General features: G+C 36.7%; 1 long non-coding RNA gene across 1 annotated transcript in view; it reads right to left on the bottom strand.

Annotated features, from left to right (window-relative positions):
* LOC135086721 (uncharacterized) overlaps window positions 1-18,146 on the bottom strand; it is a 227,931-nt gene that overhangs the window by 169,001 nt on the left and 40,784 nt on the right. The window lies entirely within an intron of this gene.

Here is an 18,146-nt window from a genome sequence, read left to right as displayed (position 1 = left end):
AACATTCTCTATGAACGCACTCATCTGACACTGAGAGCACTTCGTCGTCACTGACACATACAAAAATGTCCCCCAAACGCCGGCAAACGCCCTGGCAGACCCTGTGGGGGTTTTTGAAAATGCCCGGCAAATGTCTCGACGGCCCCCGGCCCACTCATTGTGGCTAACGGACTGCCCGACAAGCTCGCCGTGTTGAGTGACTGGGGTTGGTCCGTACTACCCGTAGTCTTTTTGCGGTTTATATTATGTCTATTTTTGCAATTTCGAAGCTAATAAATTGAATATTATTAGTTTCGAAATGGATACTAAAATTAATATACTTATTATATTGAACTGATTCGTCCGATCGGTCGACCGGTTAGTCGATCCATTGGGACTTTTTTTCCGTTTGCCATACTACTGATCGATCGTTATGGAAAATCGTGTACGCATTCGTCTGATCCTTTCAACTAGGAACATGATGTTGATACAACAAATTATTTTACTTTTTAAATACTTTTTTTGTAACATACATAATATACACATAGCGAATCCATTCTCACAAATGTGTATACCATAGCCAAACATTATATATTTTTTACTTATAGATGTATAGTTTATGTAATTTAGTATTAGTTTATTTTAGTGAGTAGGGTATTAAATGAACACTGCTATCAACAATATTGTAATGTGTCTACAGTATAGAATTACTTAATTAGTAACATTAAAGATAGATGGCTTCTTTATATTTACATTCCATACGGAGCTGGCTGGCCACCAAAAATTGACGCGAATCATTTTTCCATTCCATCTTTCTGACCTGAAGTATGTTTCGCGTTACTTTTTGGAGTCGTTATTTTCAACATTTATTATTTTAGTTTAGTATTTTTAGTCAGAAGTAAAGTGAAATTAAACCTAAAGAGCGAATCAGTGCGATGAGTTAAGTAAAGTTATATTCATAGATATATTTAACATTTTTGGTTGTACTTTTTTAAGGCTAAGTTCAGAGTCGATGTACCTATTATTATAAATATTTATAAGTAAAATAAGGCATGTTTTTTCTAAACAAAGTTTATTTCTTTTAGGCTGTGAATTTCAGTACGTGAAAGATTGTTAACAATAAATGATTTGTTGCTTTTCAATGTGTGTTTTATTTATTCATCTGTAAATAGTAGGACTAAGAAATGAAATCTTTTTCCATTTAATACTCAATACTCAACCATATAGACTAAGAGAGGTGTCACACGAGCGTTGCGGCTGCGACGCGTTATCGCAACGTAATTATTTCAACGCAGTATCTGCACAGTATCTGCCACACGAGCGCTATGTCGGCGCTGCGTCAACGCAGCTATCTCCGACGTCGCAGCGTTGGATTTTCGATTGTTGCAATTTCTTACATAACTTGCGCGCAAAAAGCAAATCTAGTATGTAAAACTCAATCATCAAACTTCTAATGCTCGTAACTCAGTTCATACTGAGTTTAGACACGGTTTAGAGGTATACATGCCATAGTAAGTTTGATTTATTACACTATTTTGTAATCAAAATACAAAGTTTGGTCGATGGTGCGCGAAAAAAAAGACGCCACCTTCCATACAAAATCTTGGCATTGCCATTTGTCAAAAATTTTAAGTTTAGGGATGGAATATTAACACAAAAGTTATTCATATAGGTGTACCAGAATCTCATGGCAAATGGGGAAAATAAACTTTGTTGAGTGCAATACTGGGGAAATTGGATTAAACGATCTTGATACTGTTTAATTTTTTTTTATGACTAATATTAATGTACATGAAGTACGAATGCCTACCTATACATTTTAGGTATGTGTATGAAGAATGTTGTTATACATCGGGTTTTTAACATAGGAACTTGTTTTGAAAAATAAGTAAACCGTATATTACTGTAAATAATTTTATTAAGTATCATACCATGGACCTATAAAAAAAGTCGGACGGATTCTCATCAACAAAATACTGTGACATTAGGATACACCAGCTTGCCTGTACGTTAGAGGTGGGCGCCGATATAAAATTGGCCGGCGGCGGCGCGCCGACTTTTTGACCTCGGCGGCGGCGGCGTCGGCGGCGTGACCTTGTTTGACCTTTGTTCATTAGGTATTTTTTTTTAAATCTGCTTTTTTAGTATCTGTCGTCAAGACTAATCAGGTGATTTGCAGTTGGTTGGAGTTGGAGCCACTAAAGCAGTGGTTTACCCTAGTAAATTAGCTCTCTTAATCATAGATACTTTGATATTTGGATAGCGGGTTTGGCTGAGATCAGGTTCTCGTGTATTTCCTAAAGGCGAGCGTACCAATGTGCCGATAAAAGTACCCTTAACATGTATTTTTGAGCTCTTTGGAGGCACATAGTTAATGTTGGATTAGCTGACTGTCGGTGGAATATTATATTCAGTTCTGTTTTATTTATATTTATGGTCTTTCCATGTCATCCTACGGTCCAGGATTTTAATGCAGGTTGATTGCAGCAATGTGTCGAGGTCTAGATTGGCCGGAGGATAAGTTTCACGTCTTAAATAATATGGTGAGACTTCGGGGCTTAATTACATGCGCCACTTGGTCAGCCAAGCAGCTGACATTGCAAAAGTCTAGTCACTTTAAGATCACAGTTACATTTGAGGAATGCCGCAGCTTTCTGGTGTCTGGGCTACTTTACTAGTAGATGTTATAGAGTATCGGACCAAATACAGAGTCCTTGGGTACTCCAGCTCTGCAGCTAAAAAGAGAAGATTTTGTCACCGAGCTTGATTTAAAACTGTCTGTCACTGAGATAAGAATCCATCAGCAGGTAGTAGAAGTGTGCTAGAAGGTACTTTTTAATTTCAAAGAGTAGTCCTTTATGATAAACCCAGCTGAAGCAGCAGACCAAAAAAAAAGAATCATGTACATTCTTTTTTTTTAAACATTGTACTGATTATGGTTGGTATGGTTTCTGCCAAAATTTATGGTCGGGTATACTATATTACATTTGTCATACTTAGGCAAGGGAATAAACGAGCAAGAATGATAATTTTAACAATACAAATGTCAGATTAATTGAGCGATAAGAGAATTCGTTAGGCGACTTGCCAGCCTTATGGATAATTTCCAAAGTTAAGAGACTTGCGAGGTTCTTCTCACTCAGTGTGGTCATTGTCAACACCATGGACTTCATGGTGATCAGATCAAATGCAAGTGCGTTACGAGGATCCATTTTGGCTATTTCTTTAGCTTAGCCATCTCTCTTAGCGTTAGTTCTTTCGTTTCAGCCGAAAGACGTCCTGCGCCGCTCGCATCCAGGCACTTCCTGTGACCTTCCCCAAATCGTCGGTCCACCTAGTGGGAGGCCTGCCCACGCCACGTCTTCCGGCTCGTGGTTGCCACTCAAAAACTTTACTGCCCCAGCGGCCATCAGCTCTACGAGATATGTGGCCCGCCCACAGCCACTTGATTTTAGCGATTCTGTGGGCTATGTCAGTCACTTTGTCCTCGTGCGTCTTTCGTCCTCACTTAGCGTAGTAGGAATCAATCTTCTACTTTGAACTTGAGGAGGGTAAGCAGAAACATGGCGGTCAACTCCTCAGAGTCAAGTACAAAGATATCCAGAAGCAGCATACGAAAAGATGCAAAATGAGCCCTCTCAAATCACAGTGGGAAGGTTTGGCAGCACAGCACCTAGAATGGCGGGAGATTGTGTTGTGTAGAGCCGAGTCCGCGAATTCAACGAGAAACGCACAACTGAACTCGGCGCAAAACGCGATGATGGAAATCCCGTCCATCTGCCGCCATTCACTACAATTATGTTGGCGGCGGGTAATTACTCTCAATGTGCAAGGAGTTTGCCGCGAAGATCGGCTATGTAAGCCATCTTCGGGCGCACCAGCGCCGCTAAGACAGCTAAGTCGAAGTGGTCACCATGACCGAAATCGGTCGGATGAATCAGCATCATCAGTAGGAATCAAAGGCAGGCATAGCTGCAAGTCTCGGACCAAGTCCAATGCTTGATCTTATTAATTTTTTTGATTGAATTGTGATGTGGGATTATCCGTGTCAATGGGTTTAAATAAACCGGCTTGTCATGTAGCAAAGGTCTGAGATTTTTCTTGTCAGTTCGCACTCATGTATTACCGGACCTAATAAGCAGAGAACACTTTGAAGGATGTACTTTGTTGCCTTCCAGAGGTTGTGGTTCCCATTTGCATTCCGAGACATATTTGCCAATCTCTGTGTGAGTGATTCGCTTAAAGTATATTCCAATAGTGTGGGTTATCTGCCAAAGGAGGCGGGGATTTTTTTCTTGACAGCAAGAGGGACCGGCGCCTCGCGATCAATTATTTACTAGACCAAGCAGTAACTTGAATAATGTACTTGATTAACTGTTAATATAGTTAGTATTAAGGTATTCAATCAATTATTAGTATGGCATTAAGTTCGCCTTGTGTACAATTTATATGGCATTAAAGAATAAATATTATAGTTAGTTCTTCTGTTATATGGTTTACTGATGGGTCAAAAATGGGCCCTAACGTAGGCTTTGGCGTGTATGGAGAGCAGTCGAAGCTAAGGCTATCTCAAAGCCTGGGTAAATTTGCCTCTATCTTTCAGAAGTCTACGCCATTATTGAATGTGCGGAAGCTAACCTGCGAAAAAATTATGCCAACCACATAATTTACATTAACTCAGACAATCAGGCCGCGCTGATGGCCTTAAACTCCAACTTAATCACCTCAAAGTTGGTAGAAAACTGCATGAGTCGACTGAATACCCTAGGAAAACGTAACAGAGTAACGCTGAAATAGGTTCCAGGTCACGCGGGAATCGTGGACAATGAAAATGTCGACGAACTGGCCAGAGCGGGAGCGGAGGGAACACAATATGGTCCAGAACCCTTTTGTGGCATTCTCAAAAGTCTCGCTCAAATGACCCTGGAGAACATGTATTTAAACAAATCCTTTTAGGCATGGTCAGACACGCTAGGATTAACTCATTCCAAAGCTCTTATAAAAGCCTATGACCGAAAATGCTCTAAGCAGATCAAAGGACTGAGTGGGATCAAAATGCGCATCTCAGTTCGAGCCTTCACTGGACACAGCAGCTTAAACAAGTACTTCTCCACTATGGGACTGTCCGAATCAAGAACGTGCAGGATGTGCCAAGAGGCAGATGAAACGCCACTACACATTCTCACGGACTGCGGACCTTTGATGCGCAAGCGGAGCTTACACCTGGGCAAACACATCCTAAGCCCACAAGATGTAAAACATATCGCCCCCCAAAAGATACTGCAATTCCTAATGGATGCAGGACTCGGAGGCGAACTGTAAAGGAAAATAGCTGCGATCACAATAGATCGGTACCGGTCGCAGTGATACTAGGACTTTATTGAACTAGAATAGCCGCTCAACTTTATAAAAAAATAGTTCTTCTGCATTTGAAACACAAATTAGTACAGTATTGGAGAGGAATAAATTTCAAATAGTTTGTACAGCATCAGTATCGGCGCGCCGACAGCTGGTCGTCGGCGGCGGCGGCGTGAAAAAATTCGCGGCGGCGGCGGCGCGCCGGCGTGGCGCCCACCTCTACTGTACGTACAGGCCGGCACGCACACATTCACACCCTGATACACCACTTCAAGTGCAAACTTTACACAGTTGAGACATTTAAGCAGCGAAAAAACAACACGAATACGACATGTCTTGTGTGATGAAATTGTCTAAAAACCGTTCTGTTCGAACAAACAAAAATTAAGGAATCACATTTCACAGGCAAAATAATAATCCAATCACTTATTTCCCGACATTAAAATATTGAAATTAATTGAAATCAAACGTCATTCACTCGAAAAAATAATACGTCAAAGACCAGTGTTCTCAGTTATTTACGTGGGAAAATTACCCGAAATATGGGAAATTAATAATAATTTTAGGACTTTTTAGTTATTTATTACGCATACTATGAAAATAAAATAATCATAATAATTGTGTTTTAATGGGATATATTTTCATAGGCAAATTTGATCCTTCCCAAAAATGTGGAACTGCAAAATTCAAATTTTCTTACATTGATTGCAAGTCAGTGTCAGGTTGTATGTTAAAAAAAATCTATCAGAGATAATAATAAATTATATTGATGATGCATAAGATTATGATTATAATGTACACAAGATTCGTAATTTGTAACTGCGTGAATCATTTTTGATCAACATTATGTACATAACTACATACCCTGACACACTGACTTGCAAACAATGTAAGAAAATTTGAACATTGAAAATTTCGCGCCTACCTCAACGCATTCACCTTTCATCCTTTTAAAATGGCACGGAATAATTCTGTCTACATTTCCAAGTAACATCTGCCGATCTATGTTTTTCTTAAAATAAATGGGGAAAATGTTTTGGCTAACATGGCATCCCTAAATTCACTCACACAATAGACAAACGCCAAAATTTTGAGTCACAGTTTTGTTGTAGCGCGAGTTCCGTCCGCCTTTTTTTATAGGTCCATGTATCATACTTATAACTTATCACTTCATTCAGAACTAGAAAACGATTCTAAGAACTCCACTTGCATTTCATGTTCTTCAAATATATGATCAAGTTAAAGAGGTATTAATAATTATAACGATAGTGGAAGTATCAATTAATGTAAGGGACATTTTGGCCAAAATGAGTTATATATACCAACGCATTCAGAATTTTCGGCTCTATCGATTGGTATACTTGAAATGTTGATATCTTTAAAAAAATGTCCCTTACCTTAAACATTTTTAGTCGTCTGAATACGACTTTTGGGGAAACAAATGATTTAAAGGACGTAAATTCCTTTTAATAATACAATTCAGCCCTTACCCTAAACTGTTGGTTTTAACTTTTGAACTCATTGAACCTTACTTCATTTAAAACTTTTTGATTTATTATAATTAGGCCCTTACGTTAATATGCATATAGGATATCAATTACTTTTTTTGGTGGTGATATGCATTTAATGCCTCCCACTCCTACTACACTTATGAACACTAAGTTGTCTTGTTTCTATCTATTTTCTGTTCATTTTTACGCAGTTGGGTTTTTGACCGAGGGGCTGCAGGCTCTTCAGAAGCTGTTCAATTCCGTCATCCTCGAAGAAAAAACGCCTACAGTTTGGCACAGAAGTGTGGTGACACTCTTCTTCAAAAAAAGGCGACAAAACCTTGTTGAAGAATTATACAGGGTGTCCCGTAATGTAACGTCAAGCCGGAACTGGGTGTTGAGGCAAGTTATGCTGGTTATCAGAAAAATATAAAAAAAAATCTATGTGGCATATTTTCAAAATAATGGGCATTTAAAAAAAATCAAAAATTTATACTCCAGATGACGGTCTTTTTACTCGTGTTGCCCACAAATCTTCACTTTTTCCAAATTTTTTTTTGTTATGTAACCCTGAATAATGCTTCTCTAAATTGTTATCAAAATTACAAAACCAGCTGCTCCAGCTTGGATGAAAAAAATACATTATTCCCAAAAAAATTTTCAAAATAAAAATTTTGCCTAGTTTAAACTGACTGTACTGAAAAAAAATTGTACTACGCGAGTGTGGCAAGTGACGTCATAATTTGGCGCATTTAGTAAGGATTCCAAAATGGTATAACACTTGGTAAATTCTTGCTGTAATTGTCGACAATTTTTGGTTTTTTGGAAATAATCCCGTTTTTAACTTTATCTACCTTGGTTAAAAATTATTATTCTAATGTGCCCAAAATTCAAGTTTCTGGCTTAAATGAGGTGGAGAAGCCATTTTAAAAGGTATGAGCGGGACGGAGAGGGCCATCTTACCAAGCAGGGATGTTATGGATATCCGTAACTGTAACCGAAACTATCGGATATCCGAAATAAAAAATATCCATAACCGTAACCGAAACTGATTCAAAAGTTACGGATAGTTTCGGATAAAGGCGGAGTCTAAGGGTACAATTGAAGCATTGGGTGCAACAAGGGCGTATCTCGTAAAATTGAGTTTCGAGAAAATTGACGATGAAAGTTTTAATGTCTTATATTTTTTTAATGTTTATAATTTGACTTACACTTACTTTATTATTTGTTAGTCCCATGATTTAGCAATAAGATAAAGGTATTATAACTATTTTAAAGCAATCGGAAACATCTTAAAATGCGTTTTTTTTTTACTTGTGTTATCCGCCCTTGTTGCACCAAACTGGTAAACAGATAGGACGTTAATTTAATTATTATTTTTTATGGAAAATAAATAACAATTTGAATACTTATTTTATTAATTTTAATTAGAATGTAAGTTAAACATGTGTATTTATTACAATCACCGTTAAAATATTCAACTTTCTTAATATTTTTTCCGACTTTCGTGTTTTAATCAGATTTATCAAAATATTCACTAGACTGAAGGGAATCTTCCGAATCAGCTGCAACTGGCCTGGAAGGTCCAGCCTGATCCTCCAGGCCTGCCTGGAAGATCAGGACCAGTTTCAACCACTCATTTGGCTAACTTTTAGCTAGGTCCACGGACCAAGTGGCCGGATTGAATTTTAAATTATTTTCTTCTTTTTTAAATTGGTTGCCGCAACTTCTGGAGCTAAAAAGGTGAACCTTCAATGTTTTTGTTAATAAATTAAACACCAAATCAACACAAATCTACTCTAGAATCTTAGAGTGAGTCCATTTGCTGGAGGAATAAATAATTGAAAATTCAGTCTGGCGACTTGGTCCGTGGACCAATCTAAAAGGGGGCCAAGTCACTGGAAGACTCAAAATTAGTCTTCAGTCATTTTTTACATTAATAAGTTTTTAAAAACTGCAAACAGGTCGAATTTAAACGCACTTTTGTTACTGTGTGCAACAAGGGCGTAGCGCCACTTGTGACATAAATTATTCTCACGCCATCAGGGAGCGGCTGATCGAAACGAGTTTTTGGGATGTTAAACTAGATGGTACAGTGCATGTTTTGATGTAAAAACATCAAAACGGACTTTCGGTGCCGAACGCCCTTGTTGCTCCCAATGCTTCAATTATTCTAAACTGCAAAACTCTATGAAATCTGCAGTATACACGCCGCAGCAGCAATGCCGCGCTGCCGATTTCATAGAGTTTTGCAGTTTGCGGTCTGCGGCCCGTCTTGGAATTGTACCTTAAATCTTAATATTGGTTACCAAGTTGTCTGGCATTCCCTGGCACCATCTAATATGCCAGCCTGTTTAACCTTTATCATACATAGGTGTCGTCTTAGTTGGTACATAAAGTAGCTATGTGGGTCACGCAGCATCTTGCTATTTGAATTATACCTACATTTTTGAAATTCTAATAATTCCGTAACCGAAATTATCCGAAACTTTCGGATAATCTGAAATGATTTCATATCCGTGACCGTAACCGAAACCGGTATAATATTATTCTAATATCCGTAACCGTATCCATAACCGAAACTTCATATCCTTATTATCCCTGTTACCAAGTACAAGTGCAGGCAGAGCAGGTAGTAACGGCGCGCACGCACGGGTGACTTTTGTCACAGTATGTCAACTACTAATTACTGTCATGGTGACAAAAGTTTCTGTGACTGACTGTACGGTAGTCAGTCACAGAAACTTGAATTTTGGGCACATTAGAATAATAATTTTTAACCAAGGTAGATAAAGTTAAAAACGGGATTATTTCCAAAAAACCAAAAATTGTCGACAATTACCGCAAGAATTTACCAAGTGTTATACCATTTTGGAATCCTTCATAAATGCGCCAAATTATGACGTCACATGCCACACTCGCGTAGTACTTTTTTTTTTCAGTACAGTCAGTTTAAACTAGACAAAATTTTTATTTTGAAATTTTTTTTGGGAATAATGTATTTTTTTTATCCAAGCTGGAGCAGCTGGTTTTGTAATTTTGATAACGATTTAAAGAAGCATTTTCAGGGTTACATAACAAAAAAAAAATTTGGAAAAAGTGAAGATTTGTGGCAACACGAGTAAAAAGACCGTCACCTGGAGTAGAAATTTTTGATTTTTTTTAAATGCCCATTATTTTGAAAATATGCCACATAGATTTTTTTTTATATTTTTCTGATAACCAGCATAACTTGCCTCAACACCCAGTTCCGGCTTGACGTTACATTACGGGAGACCCTGTAGACCCATCTCACTTCCGAGATATGTCTACAAGCTGTTTTCGAGAGTCATTACGAATCGTCTCGCTCGTAAGCTCGATGACTTCCAGCCTCTCAATCTCTCAATCGCTTTAGTACACCACATACATACGCCACGGCAGATTATACAGAAGACCGAGGAGTATAGTCAGTCACTTTGCCTGGCGTTTGTGGACTATGAGAAAGCTTCGATCGAGACCTGGGCAGTACCTACTACAGTTTCTCCAACGGTGTCAAATTGACTACCTATATCGATACATCGAAATGTTGAAAGGCTTGTACGAAAACGCCACAATGTCGTTCCGTCTCCAGGATCAAGACTCGAAACCAGTTGCAGCAGCAGACAGGGGGAACTGAAAACTCCGAAACTGTTTCTGGACTGGAACGGATTCGGCATAAATATCAACGGTGAGTAAATAACCCACCTTCGATTCGCAAACGATATCATAGCCATGGCTGAGACCGTGGAAGATCTAGGCACAATGCACAATGGCCTGAGTCGAGCCTCTCAACAAGGGGGTCTTAAAATGAAACATGGACAAGACAAAATCATGTCAAATGTCCGTGTTGCACCCACTCCTCTAAAGGTTGGATACTCTACACTCGGCAGTTGTTGACACTTATACAGGGTGTTAGGTAAATGGGTATATGAGCCGACACTAGCCCATGTTAACATGGGCATATAAATGGTATGGTGAAGTCAGAAATTTGATATTATCATTTTAATTTTTTTAATTTTCATACAAAATATTTTTTATAAAATCCGATTTGTCTGAAAATTAAAATAATTAAAATTAAGATATCAATTTTCTGACTTTACCATACCATTTATATGACCATGTTAACATGGGCTAGTGTCGGCTCATATACCCATTTACCTAACACCCTGTATATACCTAGTACAAACAGTCCAGTTAGGCTGGTTATAGTGTCACGTGGACCGTCCGGTGCGGATCTGCTTCACACAGCCGATCTGTAAACTTCGAGGAAGCGTTTTAGAGTAATGCGGTCCGCAGGAATCGCTCGCTCCCTATCAGTTCATACAGATTGGCTGTGCGGAGCGATCCGCACTGACGGTCTGCGTGACACTAAAACCAGCCTTAGGTAGGTCTAACTTCGAGGAAGAGGTCAATCGTCGAATCCAACTCGGCTGGCAACGTTCAGGAAGCTTCGTGATATTCTCACGTCTGAAATATCGCACTGTCTCAAGACAAAAGTCTTTGATAACTTATGGATCTGAGACGTGGTCGCTTACTGTGGGCCTCATAAGAAGACTCAAGGTCAAAGGCGATGGAGCGTGCTATGCTCGTAGTGATTGAACCAGAAATGACGTGATCCGCAGGAGAACCAAAGTGACTGACATAGTCCGCAGAATCGCTAAAATCAAGTGGCAGTGGATGGAGCTCGTAGCTTGCAAAGCTGATGGCCGCTGGGGCAGAAAAATTCTTGAGTGGCGACCACGAGCTGGAAGACGTAATGTGCTGCAGACCCCCACAGGTCGACCGACGATCTGGTGAAGGTTGTAGGAGGTGCCTGGATGCGGGCGGCGCAGGACCGGTTGTTGTGGAAATCCTTGGGGGAAGACCTTTGTCCAGCAGTGGACGTCATTCGGCTAAAACGAACGAACGATGATTGAAAAAAAAAAAACCTAACTGCGTAAAAATGAACAGAAAAAGATAGAAACAAGACAACTTGTTCACAAATGCAGACGTAGGCATCATCAGTGACTAAATGTTTTGTTGGTGATGTGTATTTGATGCCTCCAACTGCATTTGTAAACACTAAGTTGTCTTGTTTCTATCTCTTCTCTTCGTTTTGTTAATGAATACTCGAATGCAACCTCTACTTACATCAGGTTTCAATGTTAAAATTGTCAAGTTACAATAATATTACTGTCGTGTTTATTCTTAAATGTACCTTACAACATACATGACATTCCATACTGTGAAATTTCAACATTGTAAGGTACAGTCAAGCTCGTTTTTTTAATGTAAGGGACATGCTATCTTTTAAACTACCCATTTTTCGGAAATTTGGCGTTTATATTATGAAAGAACAGAAAATTCTAAGAAACTTTGCCATAGAAACTATTTAAATCGTAACATCACATAAAAAGATATTGAGGTATAAAGAAAAAAAAAAATCGTTTTTTGGCTCTCCTGAAAAGTCGTGTTTTGTCCCTTACAGTAATTGATATTTCCACTATCGATAATATAAATCGCTTTTTCAGCATTTCAATTACTCAAACTTGCTTGATGAAATCTTTTTCAATTTTCTTTACATGGTCATAACATTTTCACCATTCCTCTGCACCAATGCATGAAATACACCTGAAAACCCCGATAAAGCAGCTATTAGGTACCTAAGAATAATATAAATATAAACATAACCCTCCTTCTGACGCAGTTAGGTAATTCAACGACGCGCTTTAAAATCAAAGATTGACTTTGAATTATGCCTTATTTTACGATATACTTTGAAAACAGTATGACTTGCTTGAGTTTTTTCGTCTTTTTCACAAAAATAACAAATAGGCATGAAGAGATTACAAAATTTCTGCAGCGGCTGACAGATCTCTTGATTTACTTTTGACAGGTGACAACAAAGAATATATTTAGGATGGTCCAATTCTAGAAATCACTAAGTCCATTTTCATAGTTTTCGAACTGACAACACTGAAAAACGTAGCTTTTTTTTCTCTATGGACTGGCGCAATTAATTTTTAACTTAAAAATCCCTTTCCGTGTATTTTGTGAATTACTTTAACACTAAGTCCTCTCTTTCCAATTCAAGAAATCACTATGTCCTAATATCCCTTAGTCCTGTCGGCTCAAATTAACAAATCCCTAAGTCCATTAAATTATCCCTCTGTTTTGACTATCAAAAAAATTTGCCACTACCCGTAACAAATATTGGCGACGAATATTACCTTCGCCAATTATGGCTGCATAATTTTGATGTGCACAATTTACGAGAGAATACTGCAACAATGTACATATACACCGAACAATATGCATTAAAAGGACCTAATGAAGTTATTTCAGCTTTAAATGATTACATCCTAAATAATAAAAAAAACCGGCCAAGTGCGTGTCGGACTCACGCACAAAGGGTTCCGTACCATTGATTTATGAAATATATTTTTTTTTAATTTAAGTTATTTGTATGAAAGATTACGCGGTAATAAGCGGTTTACGATTTACGAGGTATTAAAAAAACTACTTACTAGATCTCGTTCAAAACAATTTTCGTTGGTAGTTTTTATAGTAATGTACATCATATGTTTTTTTTAGATTTTTCATTTTCTTATTTTAGAAGTTAGAGGGGGGGACCAACTTTTTTCCACTTTGGAAGCGTCTGTCACGCAAACTATTCGGTTTAGAAAAAAAATGTTTTAGAAACCTCGATATCATTTTTGAAGAACTATCCATAGATACCCCACACGTATGTGTTTGAAGACCGATAAAATACATATATACACCTGATTATTACATAAAACTGATTAAGACCAGCAGACAAGCTCCATTTAGTATCGTGTTTTTGGAGAAAAACTTATCAAGCAAACAGGGTGACGAGAGGACCGTAAAGGTGAAAGATTACAAAAGAATGTACGATAATAGAATTAAAACTTCTGTACCTGGCATATCGACTTGTCGACAAGTCCACTTCCGAAAAAATGGTCGACCGGAATTTAGTTCTTCCATGACTACGAATTGCTTGAAGCCACTTTCTTTGTATCGTACTGGTGTTTCTAGATTGATTAGAAGTCAGCCTGATGATTGCTGCGAGGGTCCAATAAGGTTAAAACCAGCTAAAATAGCAGATATTAAAAAACTATTACAGTTTATACCTGAACATTTGAGACATTTTTATGATGATATAGAAACTGAAAACTCATTAGTTTAAGTCAATGAAGAGTTGATTGATGATGTAGAATAAGTTAATAGAATATATGTAAGTAATATTGATAAGTAAGTAAAAATGTGAACCTAAGTTATGAAAATTTTATGAATACATATTATGTGATATATAAGAGTACAAAATTAAAATAACTAAGTCCATAAACTATTGATAAAATATCCCTTAGTCCGTTCATTTAAAATAAGTCCAACGATTTAAAGTTTAAGGTTTATCGGAACTATTTAAGATATTGTTGATTTTGTTCCTAGAAATTAAAGAACTTTTATAAAAGTAAAACATACATTTTTAATTCATTTTAATTTCTATTAGTTTAGTTTCAGTATTAAAATTAATAATCCAATACGCCATTTCTCAAAAGTGGAAAAATGGACTTAGTGATTTATAGAATTGGAGCATCCTTGGCCGGTTTTTTATTTTTTAGGGAGTCGCCGTTCTTCTCGTCAGAGTAAATAAAAATAAAAATAAATTATTTTTATTTTTATTTACTCTGACGAGAAGAACGGCGACTCCCTAAAAAATAAAAAACCGGCCAAGTGCGAGTCGGGCTCGCACACCGAGGGTTCCGCCGTACAAACGTAGCGGTTTACAATTAATGACGTATTAAATCAAATTACTTACTTGATTCCGAGTAGTGGCGAATTTCAAAATATGCGGTATGATTATTTTTTATTTATTTATTTTTCCTATATTTGCATTATAGGTAGGTACCTACCTACCTCAGCGTTTTGAATTTTTGCGTTGATTTAGAATTTCTCACAGTTTAGAGGCAATTAGATTTAAGAAGTGTTTGATATGAATTTCAACTTTAATATCTCTACGCGTTCATGTGAAAAAGGGTAGGTAGTAAGTTTATAATTATTAAAAAAATATTTTATGTCATGTAAGCAAAAATAATATTTTAAATTTTATATAACTTCAAATTTATCATTTTCGCAATTTTTCCTTTATCTGTACTATATGACGTTGCTTCGTGCCGAATTTCAAGATTCTAAGTTCACAGAAAGTACCTTGTAGGTTTTGATTCCCTAGCGTGTGACGGAAATTCGTCTAAGGTGTCGGTATAAACTGCTGTATCTTTTGATCGCGTTAACTTAGAAGTTTGATTTTTTTACTTCTTAAAGGGACAATAGATCTAGGTATTTGGTATAAATTTCAATTTGATACCTTTATTCGTTCGTGAGAAATAAGGTAGTAAGTTTCATTTTATTAAAATATTTTTATTATATTATATAACTAAAAAAATGTACTTTTCGCAATTTTTCCTATATTTGCATTATATGACAATGCTTTATGCCAAATTTCAAGATTCTGAGTTTACGGGAAGTATCCTGTAGGTTTTGATTCCTTTGCGAGTGTCGAAAATTTGTTGAAAATATCGACATAATCGGCTGTATCTTTTGATTGGCTTGGCTTAGAAGTTTGATATTTTCACAGCTTAAAGGGACAATAGACCTGAGTATTTCATGTTAATTTCAGCTTGATACGTTCACGCGTTCTTGAGATAAAGGGTCTTGACAGACGGACGGACGGACAACAAAGTGATCCTATAAGGGTTCCGTTTTTTCCTTTTGAGGTACGGAACCCTAAAAACTGGACTCTTCTTAACGCCATCTAGTGAGTGACTTTGGTACTAACTTATTATCATGACATAAAATCAATGACATAATATTATGTCATTGATTTTATGTTCTACCATTATTTTTAATTAATGCAAAAACTTTTCAGAGGTTTAGTTACCTCTGAAATAAGATACCCGTCAATAAGATGAAGAAAATGATACTCAAAACAATAAAATTAGAAACATATTATTCTCTTTATTAAATATGATGTCTCGTGACTTAAACTAAAACACTAGTTAAAAAGTCACTGTCTCCAAACTTAAATACCTACTAGAGCACTACTAAGTCTGTATCTCACAATCACACTAGACAATATCTCCAACAGGATGATAAAACATTATTATCACAATTGGCTCTGTGCACGATTACAGCGCCAACTAGCGTCCACAACTTTGTGGGCTCTGTCACATTGACATTTAGGTCGTATATTTGTGAAAAAATATCGAAATGAAAAAATAACAAATATTTTCGACTAACAAATTGTTGTGATACCACGATTTGGGTGGAAAAAAGGTTTTGAAATCATTTTGGTCATTCAAATCAAATGATGTAAGTCCAAAAAGTGTGTTTAATTTCGATTGTGTCAGTGTTTGTTTACTTCGTTTATAGTTGTAGTTTTACAGTAAAACACCACTAGTAAGCTACTTTAACGGTCTCATTATATAACAGTAAATATAATTAAATGTTCCTGTATCGCTAGTAATAAATTAAATATCGTTTTCAGATCGAAATGAGTATTGTTTTGAAGACCGGGTTTGTGAGTGTTACAATATCAAATTCCAACCACAAACCGTATTTAAAGGAAAGTTGTTGGTATTGGCTGGACAAGTCCGAGATGTAGAAGAATTAAGAACAAAACAAGGGCAGAGTTCAATAATTCACGCTCTCATCATAAGGCAAACATCTGTGCACAACAACTACTGTGACTCATTTTTGTACTACCACGTTATACAGGGTGTTTGGCGCATCGTGTGCCAAAATGATTTGGCGGATAGAATGGGTCATTTCCTATATTTTCAGCCCCCATAACACGTTCCATGCCAGGCGGCTACTTTTAAATTAATTTTTTTAGTAATTTCACCAAAATACCCAAATCGCATAATTTAATTTCGATTAAAAAAAAAACTACTAGGCGCAGCCCTAAAGTAAATATTTTGTTTTGACGTGCATTAATGTAGGGTTGCATCAAATCTAAATTTATTGGCAAATATCATCTAGTTTTTTTAAAATTCAGCTTTGAAGTTTTCCGAAAAGTTAAAAATGGACTGAACATTTAAGTTTACAAGGGTATAATTTTTTTTTTAAAAGAGATAGCGATCTTCGGATTTTATCAAAACTTCTCTAGTCTATCCTCATTCAAACGGTATACTAATCTTGTTTAAATAATAACAACAACTTCACAAATTACTTAAATTAGTGCATTGACTCTACTCGGACTGATTTGCGAAATTTGTGTTTATAGCCCCTTTATGTGTGAATAGCACGTTTAACACCTACAGGTAAAAATTATTTATCTTATGCAATGTAAAAACCTTTTCCCAATCGTTTTTCAATGTGGATTTCTTGAATTTAAAGACGAAAATAATTATTTTGATCGTTTATTAATTATTACAAATTTTGTTCAAAATGGCCTCGGCAACGTATACACTCACGACATCTTCTTCTAATTTTCTCTTTTTATTACTACAAAGGCGTTTTCTACTCGTGGATTGGAAGAGATGGCCCTATACAGTGGCCTACACGTTCCCCAGACCTAACTCCGTTCGATTTTTACGTCTGGGGACAAGCTAAAGAACTGGTGTACGTAACGGATTCAAACAATAGAAAAACTACAACGAATAGAAAACGCCTTATTAGTAATAAAAAGAGAAATGTGGCTGCATACGACAACAGTCGAAATTAGAAGAAGATGTCTTGAGTGTATACGTTGCCGAGGCGGACATTTTGAACAAAATTTGTAATAATTAATAAACGATCAAAATAATTATTTTCGTCTTTAATTTCAAGAAATCCACATTGAAAAACGATAGGGAAAAGGTTTTTACATTGCATAAGATAAATAATTTTTACCTGTAGGTGTTAAACGTGCTATTCACACATAAAGGGGCTATAAACACAAATTTCGCAAATCAGTCCGAGTAGAGTCAATGCACTAATTTAAGTAATTTGTGAAGTTGTTGTTATTATTTAAACAAGATTAGTATACCGTTTGAATGAGGATAGACTAGAGAAGTTTTGATAAAATCCGAAGATCGCTATCTCTTTTAAAAAAAAAATTATACCCTTGTAAACTTAAATGTTCAGTCCATTTTTAACTTTTCGGAAAACTTCAAAGCTGAATTTTAAAAAAACTAGATGATATTTGCCAATAAATTTAGATTTGATGCAACCCTACATTAATGCACGTCAAAACAAAATATTTACTTTAGGGCTGCGCCTAGTAGTTTATTTTGAAATCGAAATTAAATGATGCGATTTGGG

Source organism: Ostrinia nubilalis, chromosome Z (assembly GCF_963855985.1).
Source record: "Ostrinia nubilalis chromosome Z, ilOstNubi1.1, whole genome shotgun sequence".
Taxonomy (NCBI): domain Eukaryota; kingdom Metazoa; phylum Arthropoda; class Insecta; order Lepidoptera; family Crambidae; genus Ostrinia; species Ostrinia nubilalis.
This window is presented reverse-complemented; position numbering and strand designations above follow the sequence as displayed.